This window comes from Lampris incognitus, chromosome 5 (genome assembly GCF_029633865.1).
Source record: "Lampris incognitus isolate fLamInc1 chromosome 5, fLamInc1.hap2, whole genome shotgun sequence".
Classification (NCBI taxonomy): Eukaryota; Metazoa; Chordata; class Actinopteri; order Lampriformes; family Lampridae; genus Lampris; species Lampris incognitus.
In genome coordinates, this window is record NC_079215.1 from 51,422,110 (window position 1) to 51,440,336 (window position 18,227).

At 45.4% G+C, this 18,227-nt stretch overlaps 1 protein-coding gene across 1 annotated transcript in view; it reads left to right on the forward strand.

The window, feature by feature from the left end:
• Positions 1–18,227, forward strand: part of adgrl3.1 (adhesion G protein-coupled receptor L3.1) — a 174,089-nt gene that overhangs the window by 78,237 nt on the left and 77,625 nt on the right. The window lies entirely within an intron of this gene.

An 18,227-nucleotide genomic window follows, 5' to 3' on the forward strand; every position in this document is an offset into this window, starting at 1 on the left:
AGCTATCCTGGGCGGCATGATGGCTCCGTGGTTAGCGCTGTCACCTCACAGCAAGAAGGTCCTGGGTTTGAACTCCAGGGTTGTCCAACTTTGGGGTCATCCCAGGTCGTCCTCTGTGTGGCGTTTGCATGTTCTCCCCATGTCTGCAGTGGGTTTTCTCCGGGTGCTCCGGTTTCCTCCCACCATCAAAAAGACATGCATGTTAGGGTTAATACTCCTGTCTGTGCCCCTGAGCAAGGCAATGGAAAGAAGAACTGGAGTTGGTCCCTGGGTGCTGCACGGCGGATGCCCATTGCTCCTAGCTACACAGCTAGGATGGGTTAAATGCAGAGCGTAATTTCCCTACGGGGATCAATAAAGTATCTCAAAATCAAAAAGACAAAAAAAAAAAATCACGTTTCATGCTGACTTCTCAGAAGCAACATTTGGTCGGTGCACAAAATGCCCTTTACAATGGACATTTCGATTAAAAAATGATGTTTATTCGGAAGGTTTGAGTGACATCATGTCCAACTTTGGTATGAAAGTCTGAGGAAGGCAAGAGGAATAGAAAGAACCAGTTCAAATGGCTCAAATGACCGATGGCTATATGACCAATGACCCAGAGAACAAAGACGTTATGGGGTCGTATTCGCTCAGCTGAAACACTCACGTGGCATGACTGCAAAATATTCTGACTTAGAAATCCTGCCAATGTGGTCTATCAGCAAATCCGGGTTAGATCCTGCCCCATAATGGCTCAGGGTTTACAATTAAATGTGGATTTGTAGCACCGACTGGGCAGTTACTTCACACCACGTTGCAGATAAAAAGGTTTGTCTGAAGGCGAGGCTGAAACATAGTGTCCTTTGTTTAATGAAACAGCCTGATCTAAAATGATCCCTGCTCCAAGGTGCTGCCGTTTAGTTGTTTCCTTTCTAACGCAACATGCAACATAATTAACCTCGACACGAGTTCACCTGAAGATCTTTCCAAATGTACCTGCCACCCTATCAAACGGATCATACTCAAGTAGCAGATAGTTTCATTTCTCCTACAGTGTCATGTTTACATGACCTCGATACATTTTTTCCAACAGCTTTTGTGCGGCTAATCTAAACATGAAGTCAAGAAAAAAATGCACAGTCTTGATGCATGCTCAGTAATCCAGGTAAGACCTTCAAAGAAGGCTGAATCAGTTCATCTGGACGCAACGTTTATTGACAGAAATGTTTCATCACTCATCTAAGTGACCTCTTCAGTCTCAACTGACTGCAGATATCCCCACCCCTTATAAACAATACAGTGGCATAATGAACGAAACCAATGATCGGTTTCATATGCAAATACGGGCGTGACCATTCTCCAGAGTTTCAATGGCCATGTGCACTACACAGTCATGCCCATATTTGTATATGAAACCGATCGCTGGTTTCGTTCATTATGCCACTGTATTGTTTTTTTAAGGGGTGGGGATACCTGCAGTCAGTTTAGACTGAAGAGTGATGAAACGTGTCTGTCAATAAACCTTGTATCCAGATGAACTGATTCAACTTTCTTTGAAGTGCACAGAGTTACATTTTAACACCGTTCAGTTAGCTCTCACTTCCCTTAAAGATGAGTCAGATTCGCTTTGGACAGTGTTTCTAATTTAGAAGAGCTCCAGAGTACATGCAAATTTAACACACGGAAACATCTAAATCTGATAGCGTTACACAGTCACTCGAGCTTTTTGGACTCAAATGAAGGATTTTGATCAAGAGATATTTGTAAATCGGACTAACTTGCACATAGTCGGAAAAAATTGTCAGTAAATATCGTAACCTGATTTAGCAGAAGATCAGTGACAGCCCATATAGATGTTTGCCGTTTGCGTCTTGAGAATAGAAGAATAACATAAGAACCAACTGCCAAATGATGTATGTCAGTTAACACAAACAAAATGTACGACTGTAAAAGGTGCAGCAGTGTTTGCAGTGCCCGATCATAAACGATGTTAGTATTTCGTGCGTGGCACAATAGGAACGTAGCAAATGTTTAGAGACGGTTCATGAGTTGGTTCTGTGTACCGACGCATCTTGACGCCTTGTCTCTGTTTCAGGACGGTATGTATACACTATATGTCAAAACACCAGCGCACAGATCCATTATCATTCCCGCACACAGCCAGGCTCTTTGGGTTCATGTATTCTTGGCTAATGGTGCCTTCCAAAGGCAGATATGGGCTCGTTCCTGTATATCTCAGCCATCTATGTGCCGTATACCCCCTAATATGCTAAATGCCATCAAAAGGCTTTTTCTCTGTGTGCATCATATTTCCTTGTGATGCACAGGAACAGCGAAGCAGGTCCTTTTTACCGGCACGCCTCGGCACCGATGGCGCCATTGATTGCACTTAACGTGCATATTAGAGCTCCATCAATCGACACTTTTGCTTATTATTGGATTGGAAAAGGTTACCATTGTATTAACGTACAGCTGAATGTCATGCTTTGTCTGAACGTTGCTGTTTTCTTACTTATTAATTCACATTATTTGTGTCCTTATCCTGTTAAATACTCATTAACATTCTCGTTCAGTCATGTCAAATGAGGATTGTGAGTGTGTGAGAAAGTATTCCGTGCCTATGTGACACATTCGTGTTGCTTTCTTGTGGAAACCCAGCAGAAACGGTAAAAATTTTAAGTCTTAACACAGCGAGGGAGCGTAGCCTTGGCACCACAGGCAGACAAGGTGATCTCCCACCCAGAAGCATTCAATTACCTCTGGCTAAACGGCCCCTACCTGGCATCCAGGATGACCAGCAGATTAAATAATGGGAATATCGGAGCCCTCTCTGAGCAGATGGAAATGCATACCTGCTTAATGCTTCACCAGGCACACACACACACACACACACACACACACACACACACACACACACACACACACACACACACACACACACACACACAGAATCACATTCATGCTCAACTGCACACACGCATGTGCTAAACTACAGACTCCCTTTGTGTCCCTGTGGCACACACACACACACACACACACACACACACACACATGCAGACATATACCTTCACAACCATTCTCACACACACACACACACACACACATATGCCATCAAAAACATTCTCTTTCTCTCACACACACACACACACACACACACACACACACACACACACACACACACACATATGCCATCAGAAACATTCTCTCTCTCTCACACACACACACAAACACACACACACACACACACACACACACATGCAGACATATACCATCACAACCATTCTCACACACACACACACACATATGCCATCAGAAACATTCTCTTTCTCTCACACACACACACACACACACACACACACGTATGCCATCAGAAACATTCTCTCTCTCTCTCACACACACACACACACACACACACATGCAGACATATACCATCACAACCATTCTCACACACACACACACACATATGCCATCAGAAACATTCTCTTTCTCTCACACACACACACACATGCAGACATATACCATCACAACCATTCTCACACACACACACACATGCAGACATATACCATCACAACCATTCTCACACACACACACACATGCAGACATATACCATCACAACCATTCTCACACACACACACACATGCAGACATATACCATCACAACCATTCTCACACACACACACACACATGCAGACATATACCATCAAAAACATTCTCACACACACATAGACACACACACACACATATATATGTCATCAGAAACATTTGCTCTCTCTCTGTCTCTCTGTCTTTGCCTCTGTCTCTCTCTCTCTCTCTCTCTCTCTCTCTCTCTCTCTCTCTCTCTCTCTCTCTGTCTCTGTCTCTGTCTCTCTCTCTCTCACACACACACACACAGTTTTCTACCTTTTTTGTGGTCTTACCTTATATCTTTACAACAATATTAACTAAACTTATATCATAATCCTATTCGTTTCAGTTTAAGTGTGTAACTGTAGGATTAAGGACCCACACGGCTCACATCTGGACACAGCTCATGTGTCCTTGGACTGCAGGGCCGAGCTGAAAGCCACTGACAGCAGACGGGGGGGCTTGTGGTTCGAGTGGTCGCAGCTATTGACAGCGCCTGCATGAAGGAGCGATGTCACAGAAACCTAGCAAGAAGTGTACTGTTACCTCACAGTAAAAGTACATCTTGCCTCGAATTAACTCTCCATCTCTCCGTATCCCCGCCTAATAAACAGGAGCTGCTGACAGTGATGGACAAAAGCTGATAGAATTGGGCGAGTAGTAAATCATAAACGAACCCTTTTCTCTGCGTCACATGAAATGAGTGTTGACAGTGAAGGACGGCGGGGATCATGGTGATTGTCTCTTTTTAGTAGGCACCCGCTTACACACAAGCGGGTAAAAAAAAAGCAACCGGCGTTCGGCCTCTCGGGGCTGCGCTCTCTCCCATATTAAGTGTTAGATGCACGCCGCTGACGAGTCTCACATATTTTAAGGCCACTCCTCTTGTGATTGTCACGCCGGTACTCCCAGTTCCCTCAACTTCCAGCGAAATGAGCGAGCTGTTGGGAGATAGAACCCACCGTTGTGACTCAGGGCTGTGTTTTCACTCCTACTTGCTCGCGGCGTTATCACGAAGGTTATTACGCCCTGGCTTTGACTGACACTTCTGCGGCATGAGGGACTTAACATCGCAGCAACATCAGATCAGCTGCTTCAAATAGAAGTATCAGGGGTCAAGTGATCCGACTTCAGGCTGCAGTTAGTGTTGTTTTGACTCTATCTGGGTTGTGACACATCTTCATAACCCTGGCACGTCTTGCTTATTCAGTGTTGAAAACTCTCCTGAAATACTGAAAATAAAAGGTAGGATTTGTTAGATTCTCAAAGGTGACTGCTAACATCGGCGAGGGTTAAACAGAGACTAAACGGTATGTCAAGGTCTTTTAGTTTGAAACGGCATGTTGGTCCAGTGGTTAGCACTGTTGTCTCACAGCAAGAAGGTTCTGGGTTCGAACCTCCAGGCCTTCCCATGTCCTTTCTGTGTGGAGTTTGCATGTTCTCCCCGTGTTTGCGTGGGTTTCCTCCGGGTGCTCCCACCATCAAATAGGCATGCATGTTAGGGTTAATACTCCTGCCTGTGCCCCTGAGCAAGGCAGTGGAAAGAAGTACTGGAGTTGGTCCCCGGGTGCTGCAGCTGCCCACTGCTCCTATTCATTGTAAGAATACAAATGTCTAGCATCCGGGTGGTGTAGCGGTCTGTTCTGTTGCCTACCAACACGGGGATCGCCAGTTCAAATCCCTGCGTTACCTCCGGCTTGGTCAGGTGTCCCTACAGACACAATTGGCCGTTGTCTAAGGGTGGGAAGCCGGGTGTGGGTATGTGTCCTGGTCGCTGCACTAGCGCCTCCTCTGGTCGGTCGGGGCCCTTGTTCAGCAGGGAGGGGGAACTGGGGGGAATAGCGTGATCCTCCCACGCGTTATGTCCCCCTGGCGAAACTCCTCACTGTCAGGTGAAAAGAAGCGGCTGGCGACTCCACATGTATTGGAGGAAGCAATGTGGTAGTCTGCAGCCCTCCAAAGTTCGGCAGAGGGGGTGGAGCAGCGACCGGGACGGCTCGGAAGAGTGTGGTAATTAGTCGGGTACAATTGGGGAGAAAAAGGGGTGGAAATTCCAAAAACAAAAAACAAAAAAAGGATACCATGTCAAATAAAGTGGCTTTCCATTCATTCAAATGAAGATCAGTTGTTTTCAGTCAGTGACGAGCGTAGTTTCGCCGGTGTCAGCACTGACTGTCTCAAAGATAGTGAGAGAAATGACAGGGAAGATGAGCCACAGACACGACTAGGTCTCAATTATGGGAGATGTGGAAACTCTGCCAAGCGCCCAAGGGTTTTAATATAGTCATTCAGGTTCAGATTCATTTAATGAACTTATTTACATTTAGCTTCACTGAACTTCGATGTTCTTCGAGCTAATTCAGTATTCACAGAACAATCTGAAACCATTTAAAGCTGCTAAACGATAGTGAAACCTTTCAAATGGATATCTGTAGACGAGACGAGAGATGCTCATATAGGTGTGATAAAATCCAAGCACAAATACTGAACTGAACACTGCAAGGCATGCAGACATGCCTTGCAGTGAACCATACCAGCCCTTGTAGTGAGTGGAACATGTTGGAGACAGTAAAGTACAGCTGCTTTTAAGGCACGTAATCAATTTCCTCAAACCCCTTGTTTAAAATTGAACCTGTTGTTTGACTTGTGGGCCACAAAGCTTTGGTGTAATGCCAAAGACGATATATTTGTGAATTTAAAACAAAAAAAAAAACATTACTTGGGCGTCTGGGTGGCGTGGCGGTCTATTCTGTTGCCTACTAACACGGGGATCGCCGGCTCGAATCCCCGTGTTACCTCCGGCTTGGTCAGGCATCCCTACAGACACTATTGGCCATGTCTGCAGGTGGGAAGCTGGATGTGGGTACGTGTCCTGGTTGCTCCTCTGGTCGGTCGGGGCACCTGTTTGGGGGGGGGGGCGGTGGACTGGGGGGCAATCACGTGATCTCCCACGTGCTACATCCCCCTGGTGAAACTCCTCACTGTCAGGTATAAAGAAGTGGCTGGCAACTCCACATGTATCGGAGGAGGCATGTGGTAGTCTGCAGCCCTCCCTGGCTCAGCGGGGGGAGAGGGGGGGGAGCAGCGTCGGGGACGGCTCAGAAGAGTGGGGTGATTGGGGAGAAAGAGGGGGGCGGGAAAAACAAATAAAGTTTTGTAAGCTTTTCAGGATGCCGGTAATGAAAGCTTATTCTGTGGTATATGGCTGTGGCTTTATGATGACCTTATGTCTCATTCAGCACACATCGTGTGGTGGGCAAGGTTTAGTCTGCCATGCACATCTTGCAGGTGTGAATTCAGAGGGGTAAAAAGCAAGCGAGGTGATCTGGGTCATGGTCTTTATGATGGCTTACAAAACGATGACAGTAAAGTGAAGTTTAAAATCCTGTTTTTCATGAAGCCACGAACTACAAATACGATTGGGATTCTCTCAGAGTGGATGGTGATAAGAAATAAAACATAGGCAAATTAACATGCTGGTATGAACACCAGATAGGTGCACCGCCAGGAACTGAGATCGACAGCCTTATTCACATTTGGCACCTCCCGTTCTCTCCTGCACCTACACTGCCTTGATCTCCAAAGACTCAGCTACCGGCCCATGGGCTTAACGCCAGCGGAAATAGAGGGTCAAATCGATGTCTCGAGAGCTCCTCGCTTCTCAAGTTTAATATCTGAACGAAGAGATTCTAAGGGGAAGAAATCCACCACTCCAGCTGACCGCCAAGTGTTGAGAAGTGCTGTGAGTCTCAGTGACAGTTTCTATTGCGTTGGGTAAACACGTAGGGGAACCACCGAGGTAGTATGCTGTTCCGCTCTATAATGGAGACACACTAGACTCATTTGTATGTTTCAAAATGTGTCCCCCCAGACGGGCAGGGACAGATGCAGAACAGTGTGTTTGAGCAGACTGTAGTTATGTCCTAGTTTTGGTCTAGACCATGCCCATATGCACACAAGTTATTTTACAGATACAAATATTGGCTCCTGGTAAATGGTAACTAGACTGCATTTATATAGCGCTCTTCTAGCCTACCGACCACTCAACACGCTTTACAATGTGTGCCTCACATACATTGTGTACTCATTCACACACACATTCATACACTGATGGCATAGGCTGCCATGCAAGGCACCGACCTGCTCATCAGGAGCAGTTAGGGGGTTCAGTGTCTTGCTCAAGGCCACTTCAACACTCTCTGGAGGAGCCTGGGATCGAACCAGCGACCTTCCGATTACTAGATGACCCGCTCTACCTCCTGGCCGTGCTGCTCCTTGTACACCTTGAACTACTTCCAGAACGGGGGCACAGGAAAATGTGTGCCATGATGATCTGATAATGAACGGATCACCGCTGGTAAAGCTTCTCTTTCAAAAGTAGAATTTGAAACCAAAGTGTTTTGAGAGCTCAGCTGACAGAGGGAGGGGGGGGGTAGCATGAGAAGAAGATCATTTTGATTACACTCATCTGCAGAGGTAGCGTTGTGATACGCTCGTTGGCTAACAGGGGTTTGTTCAGTCATGAGAAGTGCTCCGTAGTCTACAAAAAGATGTTTTACAAAGGTGGAACCACTCAACGGGTCAATTCCAGGCCTTGCTTTTTTTTTTCTTTGAGAATCCCTCAAGCCTTATTTGACACAACCTTTTAGAGTGCCCTCATATCTTATCCTTCGAATGTTTATAAAATCAATTTTCCTCCAAAGAAGTTATAACGACAAAACCCTAGGATAACAAGGAAGTTGTTATGAAGGCTTGACACCCGGCAGCCAAAGACTCAGCGTGTATAACCTGACAAACCAAATCAATGCTGCCTGCTGTGTTGTTGTGAAAGCTGCAGTTCTCATGATATTAACTGGTGAAATATCTCAAAAAACGTTGCCAAAACTCAAGAAGAATCAATAAATGCAGCATCACTGTGAATATCTGAAAGTGCACAAACTGGTGTTTGACAGGGAGTTTACATTGCTAAAATCTCCCAACCCACTTCTGTAGAAAATGCCAATACTTTCACTTGAAAAGGAGGTGAAGTGAGGTTAAGAGCACTCCGAAAGCCATGTTGACTTTGGTTCCTGATCGCACTGGATGCTTTTTCGGCACCGAGGGGTATTTGCCGTAACCAAGCAGCAACGGAGTTGCCCGTAAATCACTTGTGTGCTAGCATTAGCGATAACTGAATTAGCCATGCATCGCTCCCCATCCGACTTACCACTACGTCTTAAACACTCACTACTACTACTTAAACAACGTCTCAGTTTTTATTTGTTATACTATTTATTTTTGTAAAAAGTGGTGAGACGCAGAGCACTCACTTTAACTTTTTCATCTCTGGTGTGAACAGTTTGAGAAAAAGCGGCAGTGACGTAGGCGGTTTTTGTGCTCAGAGTTGAGAATTTTTCCACTTCCGCCATGCTTTTTTTCTTTTTCCAGGGCACATAAGGCAGTATGGCACGCCTTAAAACACGTCCAGTGATTACAGAGTAATGGGTCAGTCTCTTACATTCAAATCGGTAATGCCGAGGTATAATGACAGAGAAAAAGACACTGAGAATGTCAGCATTTTCCATTTACTACTACTACTACTACTACCACTTTCGGCTACCCCTGTTAGGGATCATCCGTTTCCATTTCTTCCTGTCCTCTGCATCTTCCTCTATCACACCAGCCGCCTGCATGTCCTCCCTCACCACATCTATAAACCTCCTCTTTGGCCTTCCTCTTTTCCTCTTCCCTGACAGCTCCATATTCAGCATCCTTCTCCCAATATACCCAGCATCTCTCCTCCACACATGTCCAAACCATCTCAACCTTGCCTCTTTTAATTTGTCTCCAAGCCTTCCAACCTGAGCGGTCCCTCTAATATACTCGTTCCTAATCCTGTCCTTCTTCGTCACTCCCAATGAAAATCTTAGCATCTTCAACTCTGCCTCCTCCAGCTCCGCCTCCTGTCTTTTGTCTCCAAACCATATAACATAGCTGGTCTCACAACCATCTTGTAAACCTTCCCTTTAACTCTTGCTGGTACCCTTCTGTTGCAAATCACTCCTGACACTCTTCTCCACCCACTCCACCCTGCCTGCGCTCTCTTCTTCACCTCTCTTCTGCACTCCCCATTACTTTGGACAGTTGACCCCAAATATTTAAACTCATACGCCTTCATCACCTCCACTCCTTGCATCCTCACCATTCCACTGTCCTCCCTCTAATTCACGCATAGGTATTCTGTCTTGCTCCTACTGACTTTCATTCCTCTTCTCTTCAGTGCATACCTCCACCTCTGTGGGCTCTCCTCAACCTGCACCCTACTCTCGCTACAGATCACAATGTCATCCACAAACATCATAGTCCATGGAGACTCCTGCCTGATCTCGTCTGTCAACGTGTCCATCACCGTTGCAAAAAAGAAATGGCTCAGAGCCGATCCTTGTTTTAATCACACCTCCACCTTGAACCAATCTGTCATTCCAACTGCACACCTCACCATTGTCACACTTCCTTCATACATATCCTGCACCACTCCTACATATTTCTCTGCAACTCTCGACTTCCTCATACCTCTGTGGCGACCTCCTCTCTTGGCACCCTGTCATATTCTTTCTCTACATTCACAAAGACACAATGCAACTCCTTCTGGCCTTCTCTATACTTCTCAATCAACATTCTCAAAGCAAACATCACATATGTGGTGCTCTTTCGTGGCATGAAACCATATTGCTGCCCGCTAATCGTCACCTCTCCTCTTAACCTATCTTATATTGCTCTTTCCCATATCTTCATGCTGTGGCTGATCAACTTTATACCTCTGAAGTTGCGACAGTTCTGCACATCGCCCTTGTTCTTGAAAATCGGTACCAGTATACTTCTTCTCCACTCCTCAGGCATCCTCTCACTTTCCAAGATTGTGTTAAACAATCTAGTTAAAAACTCCACTGCCACTTTACATTTACTAAAAAAGACTAAAACTACATTATCACATTTACTCACAATCCACCACAAAATGGATGTCCTTGGGCTCCTTTTTAAAAATCCCAAGAATTACATCACAACTCGTGAACTGGTAGCTAACACACAATGTCCACTTCCACAGCGGTGAACACCAAAACAATGGTGGCTGTTATGGAAGCTTCTCATAATCTCATTCCGATTTTAAAGCACGATAAGGCCTCAAATAGCTCTTCCTCAACGATGGTCTTGCTGCTAGTGTAGTTTGCCATGTGTAAACACCTGACCTCTGTTCTGCATACATGAGATCATGCAAATCACATGGTTCATATGCATTATTTATTTGTTTCATTGCTGTTGCTGAAGACATGTCTTTGATATTTCCTTCGGTGTTTTTATTGCACTAAGTCAGTAAGAGGACTTGAAATAAAATCTCAAAACTGGATCTAAAACAGTCATTTAGATTATGTGCAGTTCAATTTGCTGTGAAAATGTTTTTGTTTTGGTTTTTTTAGGATTTTTGGCTCTGTCTCTGTACATCGCTCCTCCTTATACTACAGAATTTTGGCCTTTTATGTAGTTGCACACTCACACAGATACACACAGATGCACATGCGCATACATATACACACATACAACAATTTCTATCTCTGTGTTGAGAACACGTGCAGCTCTTGTGCCAGTCTACCCAAAGGGCTTTGGCAGTAATTAGCCACCTGTGTATACAGGCACATAACATTTGAAGCAGGCTATAAATATCCATACATGGGCATATTATACCTTCTCTGCATCTGCTCTCATACCTGAATTCATTTACACCAGCATGTACAAGATGACGAGCAAAAAGATTAATAATGGTATGCGTTTCTGGATTAATTTATGCCAAGAAGAGGTGATTACTTTTAAATCCGTGTCTTGCCATTCCATCTCTGCTATTTCGTGATTCTCCACCAGGTGTGTTAAAGTAATGCGCTGACTAGCTCTGTTAGTGTAATTATCACCTAAGCCAATGATATGTTACGCAATATCCATGCAGTCAATTTAAGACAATAGAACTTGGCTCAGTGGGAAAGCTAATTAAAAGATAAAATCACCTACTTGTCCAATTATAAGACTTTTGTCAAATTGGACCCTTGAAATCATTCCATCATGATGAAATGGGGAGAGCTGTGTGTATGGGTGTGTGTGAAGCTTGGGTGTGTGAGTTTATATGTGCCACTGTTGTCTTGGAGACAATGACTCACTGCGAGGTTTTTATCCTCCATTGTGTGTATGTGTATGTGTCTGTGTCTGTGTGTTTCCCAGGAAGAGCAAGTAAAGATGGGATGGAGCCAAAAAGAATGTGTGTGTGTGTGTATGTGTGTGTGTGTGTGTGTGTGTGTGTGTGTGTGTGTGTGTCAGTCAGAGAGAGCGAGAGAGAGAGAGAAAAAAAAAAGAGAGTCCAGACATAAAAAACGTGACAGAAAAAGGTAGACTCAGACTCACAAGTCAGTCTCTGACAATGTGTTCCTTGACGTTGACCAATAGGATGACAGAGTGCTCTCTGGTGCACATATTTTAACATGGCAAAGAGAAAGAGGGATGCTGCTATTGCTGCTGTCAGGTGGAATAACAAAACTGAGGAAAGGTTTGTTGAGCAGAGGCAACAAAAATCCTGCCTTTTTTTGATGTTTCCTCGAGGGAGGATCATGACAGAGTCAAAAAAGGCTAAATGCTGGTGAGATATAGCTGAGGCACTGTGTTCTTTGATACACCATGTAGTGCAGTCTGGACACATCCCGATTTGTGTCCAGGTAGCGCATTACGCCACGCATCAGCCCTGTTCACCCAGAGCCAACGGGAAGCCTTTTCAGCAGCTCCCAAGATGTTCCTAATGGCTCTTCTTCTTTGCAGCCCACAAATCCCCAAGAGTCCCAGGACCCGGTGTAGAGACTGGCCTGCAAAGCCCCTGCAGCCCTCTTCAACCGGCTCACAGTGGGCCTTCCGCCCATTCTTCCGACACTTAGCCAGATCTGCATACCTGGCTCTCTTCCTTTCTCATGCCTCCTCCATCTGATCTTCCCAGGGGACAGTTAGCTCTGGCAAACCACTTGCTTGGTTGCTGCTGTCAGGTGGAACAATGAAACCGAGGAAAGGTTCATTGAGCAGTGGCAACAATAACCCTGCCTTTTTTGACGTTTCCTCAAGGGAGGACCATAACAGAGTCAAAAAAGGCTAAATGTTGGTGAGAAATAGCTGAGGCACTTTGTTCTTTGATACACTATGTGGTGCAACCTGGACACATCCTCAGTAATGAACCCGGGGTCATCAGGTGTTTCGGGCCTTAACATCAGACAACGTCGACCGAGCAACCCAGCCAGGGGTGACCAAGTCCCGACTTGTGTCCAGGTAGCGCGTTACGCCATGCATCACCCCTCTTCACCCAGAGCCAGCGGGAAGCCTTTTCAGCAGTTTCTAAGATGTTCCTAAAGACTCTTCTTCTTTGCAGCCCACAAATCCCCAAGAACCCACAAATCCCCAAGAGTCTCAGGACCCGGTATAGAGCCTGGCCTACAAAACCCCTGCAGCCCACTTTAACTGGCTCACAGTGGGCCTTCCACTCATTCTTCCGACACTCAGCCAGATCTGCATAACTTGCTCTCTTCCTTTCTTGTGCCTCCTCCATCCGATCTTCCCAGAGGACAGTTAGCTCTAGCAAAACTACTTGCTTGGTTGCCATGGACATCAGGAGCATGTCTGGCCTAAGTGTGGTAGCTGTGATGGTGTCTGGGAACCTCAGTTGTCTTTCTATGTCAGCCGGGAACTGCCAGTCTCTTGCTGTTGCGAGCAGCCCACCCTGGGCATTTGGCTGGGGCTGGGGCTTCTCCCCTGCTCAAACAAAGGCAATGATGCATTTTGTTGGGTGTTGCTGCTTGCTGTAACTGATCCCAGTGCAGATGGTGTCTGCTACTGCCTGCAGAACTTGGTCATGGCACCAACGGATGTGCTCCAAGGATCCCCTTTTCTGGCAGAGTTGTTAAGCAGGTGAGTCTACCAGGCCCCAGCTGAACAGGTTAGAAGGGCTCAGGAGGACATCATGCACTGACTGGACCAAAAACTTGAATCGGTGTGATTCCGCCTTCCAGAGATCTGCCCAGGTGAATTTTCGGCTGATTGTATGGTCCCATTTGGTCCAGGCCCCCTGCTTGCACTTACCCACTATTCTGCCTTAGTGAGCTTCCTCTACTTCTGTGCGTACCTCCTCCTGGATCAGCTTTCACCCCTCCTTTCCTTGGGCTTTACCGTAGCAAGGTCTTCAGTTGCTCCTGAGCCCGGCCTGACCAGTTGCCACAATGGATATCAGGATGCTGTGCTGCAACCTTGCCTCAGCCCACTCAACTGCCTCCTGTGCATGCCACTTGTTCTGACCTTGATACCTGCATAGGAGACCTTGGTGTCAGTGGAATCTCAGTAGAGCAGGACATCTCTGACTCAGGTGACCTTGAACTCCTCTGCCAGACTGCTGAGAGGACTTCAGCAATCTGGTGAGTAGCTGGTTAAGCTATGCTAGGTTATCATTCTCCAGTAGCACTAGCTGCAACAGCATCCACAATCGTTTTTTTTTTTTCCTTTTTCCATTTTGGAACACAAGACCGCCAGCATCACACATAGTGTTTCTGTAGCCATGACTGACGATTTCTTGATTATCGAAGACCTATGAACCCACGCAAGATTGTGAAAGGCAGCATATGATGATTGGTCGAGGTCATACTTGAAGTGTTGCCGGTCTTCCGGCCAAGACGCGACAAGAATTTATGGCACTATGATTGCCTAATCTGACATAAGGACTACGTGAAAGACAAAAAATATTGTGTAGTCTGATGCCAAGCCAAATTCTTTAGGGCGGCCATTCATATCGGGGCGGTGACATGCAGAGGTTGTGTGCTCGTAAACACCGTCGTACCAGTAACACCTGGCTCAGCCACAGTCACTGAAGAAAACTTCTTCAAAGTTTGTTGATGTTTGTCACATTTGCAGCAAACATATTCATCAGTTAGCAACAAACACAAATTTTATTAGGTCATGATTAATCCGGCTGGCCGGACTATACATATGCTTTGGAGGACATTACAGGACGAGTTGGGAGACGGCATTGGCTATATTTCACCCAACACGTCTTTCTTTTCCTGGGTTAAAAGTTGTAAATTAAGTCACTGTAAATCCTTAATTGCACCAATCACATTCGATAAAATGGAGTCAGATAATCTAATGTTGCTCGGGACATCCATTTTCAAAGTTTTAAAAAGCTCTCCATGTTACAAAGTGATTCACCGCACCTCCAGTTTGTCTCACTATGAGGAGGATGGGGGAGGCATCATTTCTGGTAAGGCGTGTCCGAGCTTTCCAGAGCAGTAGGCGTGGGTTTGTTAGTGGCGTTCTTTGCCGCCGTTGTAGCAACCATCTTGCATTTAGACGTCCCCGAACACTGGTAGGCGGAGATCTCCGATCGTCTGGTATCACAAGACTAGCAAAAGGTGACACGAGGCCAACAGGAGAGGTGCAAAGAACGAATGAACATAAAAGATGAGAGGTAAAAGGAATTTCGGTAGTAGGCAGAGATGGAAAGAGGAGAGTGTAGTGAAGTTAGAGGGTAGAATGAAAGACCAGAGAGAGGCGCGTTATGAGAGTGTTACGACCACTCATTTCTCTGAGATGGGCATGGCAGAGAGCTACTGAGACAGGTGGAGAGGAACTGAGGACAGAATAATGGCAAGTGAGAAGGAGGAAAATATCCAGGTGCTTAAATAACCTTGGGTTTAGCCAGCCAAGACTGATGGGAGATCATAGATAATAGCAGTGAGGATGCTGTCTCAATCTTGTGCTGTTTGCAGACATAGATACACACATTTGAATGTGTGCCTGCGTGTATTCGGGGTTATTCTGAAATACACACTTTACGCCCCCCACTAAGCTTCACACACTTCTCCCATACAGACAAATCTCTCTCTAATATACCATATATTTTCAATAAAAATGCTAATTGTCTTCACACCGCAGTACAGTAAGGTTATTGTTGTGCATGTGCGTGTGTGTTGTGTCTGTTTGAGAGAGCTAGAGACAGACAGGAAGAAAGAGAGAAAAACAAAAACAAGTGGGACCAAGTTCAGAGTGTTGACGCCGTAACTTCTCATGTGAAGCTGAAGAAAAGTGCGATGAGGATGTTAATAAATATTTGAGATACTTCAGTGAATGTAAAATATGTTTGGATGAGTATTTTCACTATGCAGAGACTTGCCTCTTGGCATTTATTTTACCATTATTTTCCTTTCTGTCATTATGTGCCTTGTTTGAAAGCATTTAGGAGAGAGGGTTTTTGTGGCTGCTGAGCTTGATATTCAGAATTGCAGTCTGACTAATTAAGACTGATACTATTTTTTTTTCTTTTAAGATTAAGAAAAATAATGCAGCTCTGTAGAATTATACTACAGTATGAATGACAATGAGAGAAAGATTCAAAGGCTATTTTTTTTGTTTTGAGATACAAAAACATCCATACATCCATCATCCAAGCCGCTTATCCCAATTGGGGGTCACGGGGATGCTGGAGCCTATCCCAGCGGTCATTGGGCGGCAGGTGGGGTGACACCCTGGACAGGCCGCCAGACCATCACAGGGCCCACACACAGTCACACCTAGGGACAATTTAGTACGGCCCATTCACCTGACCGACATGTATTTGGACTGTGGGAGGAAACGGGAGCCCTCAGAGGAAACCCACGCAGACACGGGGAGAACATGCAAACTTCACATGGGGGACGACCCCCAAGGTTGGACAAACCCAGGGTTCGATCCCAGGACCTTGTTGCTGTGAGGCGACCATGCTAACCACTGCGCCACCGTACCGTCACCTACCAAACAAAATACAGAAGAAGAAGAAAAAAAAATTTCTGAAAATGTCTGGTATTATTCACTCGGAACCCCCCCCCCCCCATATATTTTTAGCGCTGTTAAGAATGCGTAGCCACCCAAAATATCTGCAGCACATAACGAGAGAGCCTCCATCTTCCTGTAACCTTGAGGAAACCTTGAGGCTTAAAGAATTTTTTTCTTTATTTTCACTCCATCAAACTTTCAGATGTCAAAATAATTAATATCTTTATTAAAAAAAAAGTCATGGCTGACAACTGTCTTGGGGGAATTAATATGTAGGGACTCTGCAATAAATCCTTACTGAGTGGTTTAATGGAGGAAGCAGCTAATCTAGTGAACCAATGAGGAGCAATACAAATGAATGACATTTGTTTGACATTTCTTTGCCATTTTCCATACTTGTCGCTGACACTCTCTGATTTGCAATGTATTACTTGCTGGACATTTTAAGCCCCGTATTTCTTTCCTCTGTTCATGAAAAGGCTTTGTGTGTGTGTGTGTGTGTGCGTGTTGGCATGTTTGCTTGATATCTATATATCTGTAATTTCTGCAGCCCGCGCTCCTGCACACTGCACGTACACACTCACGTACAAACATTATCTTCTCCCTGTCCCAGCCGGCCTTGTGGGAGATCAACTTTGGTGGTGGAGCATCTTATGTGTTAACACGGGACATGCGTACACAAAACGCAGTGTGCACGCGTGCACACACACGTTGTTGTTTTGTTTTTTTTAAGGTTTAATTCAATCCACAGCCTGAGATTGCTTACTTACCAGCAGTTGTGCGAAACCTTTGCCAGTTATCATGCATTTTTCATATGTCAACAATTTAGTGGTTTTATGTGTGTGTGTACTTCTCTCTTCTCTTTCACAACACCAACTCCTTCCACACCACTTCTCCTTCTCCTTTCACTTCTCTTTTCATCTCTCCTCTCCTAAACATTTTTCAACTTCATTCTTTCTCCTCTCTCTCCACTGCCTCCTCTCCCCCCTACTTCTCTACTCTCTCTCTCCTCCTGTCTTCTCTTCTCTCCTCCCTCTACATCTTCTCTCCTCTTCATCTTCTCTATCTTCTCTCCTTACATCATCTCCTCCACTCTCTCTCACTTCTCAACAATCTCTTCTCATTCTCTTCTCAACTCATCTCATCTCTTCTCTTCTCTTCTCTTCTCTTCTCTTCTCTTCTCTCTCTCTTTCTCTTATCTATCTACTCCACCCATCTCTTCTAACTCCACTCCTCTCCTCATCCTCAATCTCCTCTCTACTCTCTCATCACTTCTCACTCCTTCTCATCTCTCTTCTCTTCTCTCTCTTCTCTACTACTTCTCTCCTCCCAACTCATCCCTCATCACCCTCCACCACTCACTCACACAACTCAACTCTCCAACTCTCACACATCTCTTCACTCTTCTCATCTCTTACTCTTCTCTCACTTCACTTCACTTCTCACTCTTCTCTCTCCTCCTCCCATCTTCTCCTCTCTCTCTCTTCTCTCTTCTCTTCTCTCTCTTCTCTTCTCTTCTCTCTTCTCTTCTCTCCTCTCATCACAACCTCCCATCAAACTCCTCATCCTCCTCTCCTCTCTCCACACTCCTCACCTCCTCTCCTCCCCTTCTTTCTTCTCTTCTCATCCTCCTGTCTTCTCTTCTCTCCTCCCATCCTTCTCTTCTCTCCTCTTCTCTTCTTTCTTCTTATCTTCTCTCCTCCACCCCATCTTCTGCCTTCTCCTCTCCTCTCCTCTCCCTCCTCTCTTCTCTTCTCTTCCTCTTCT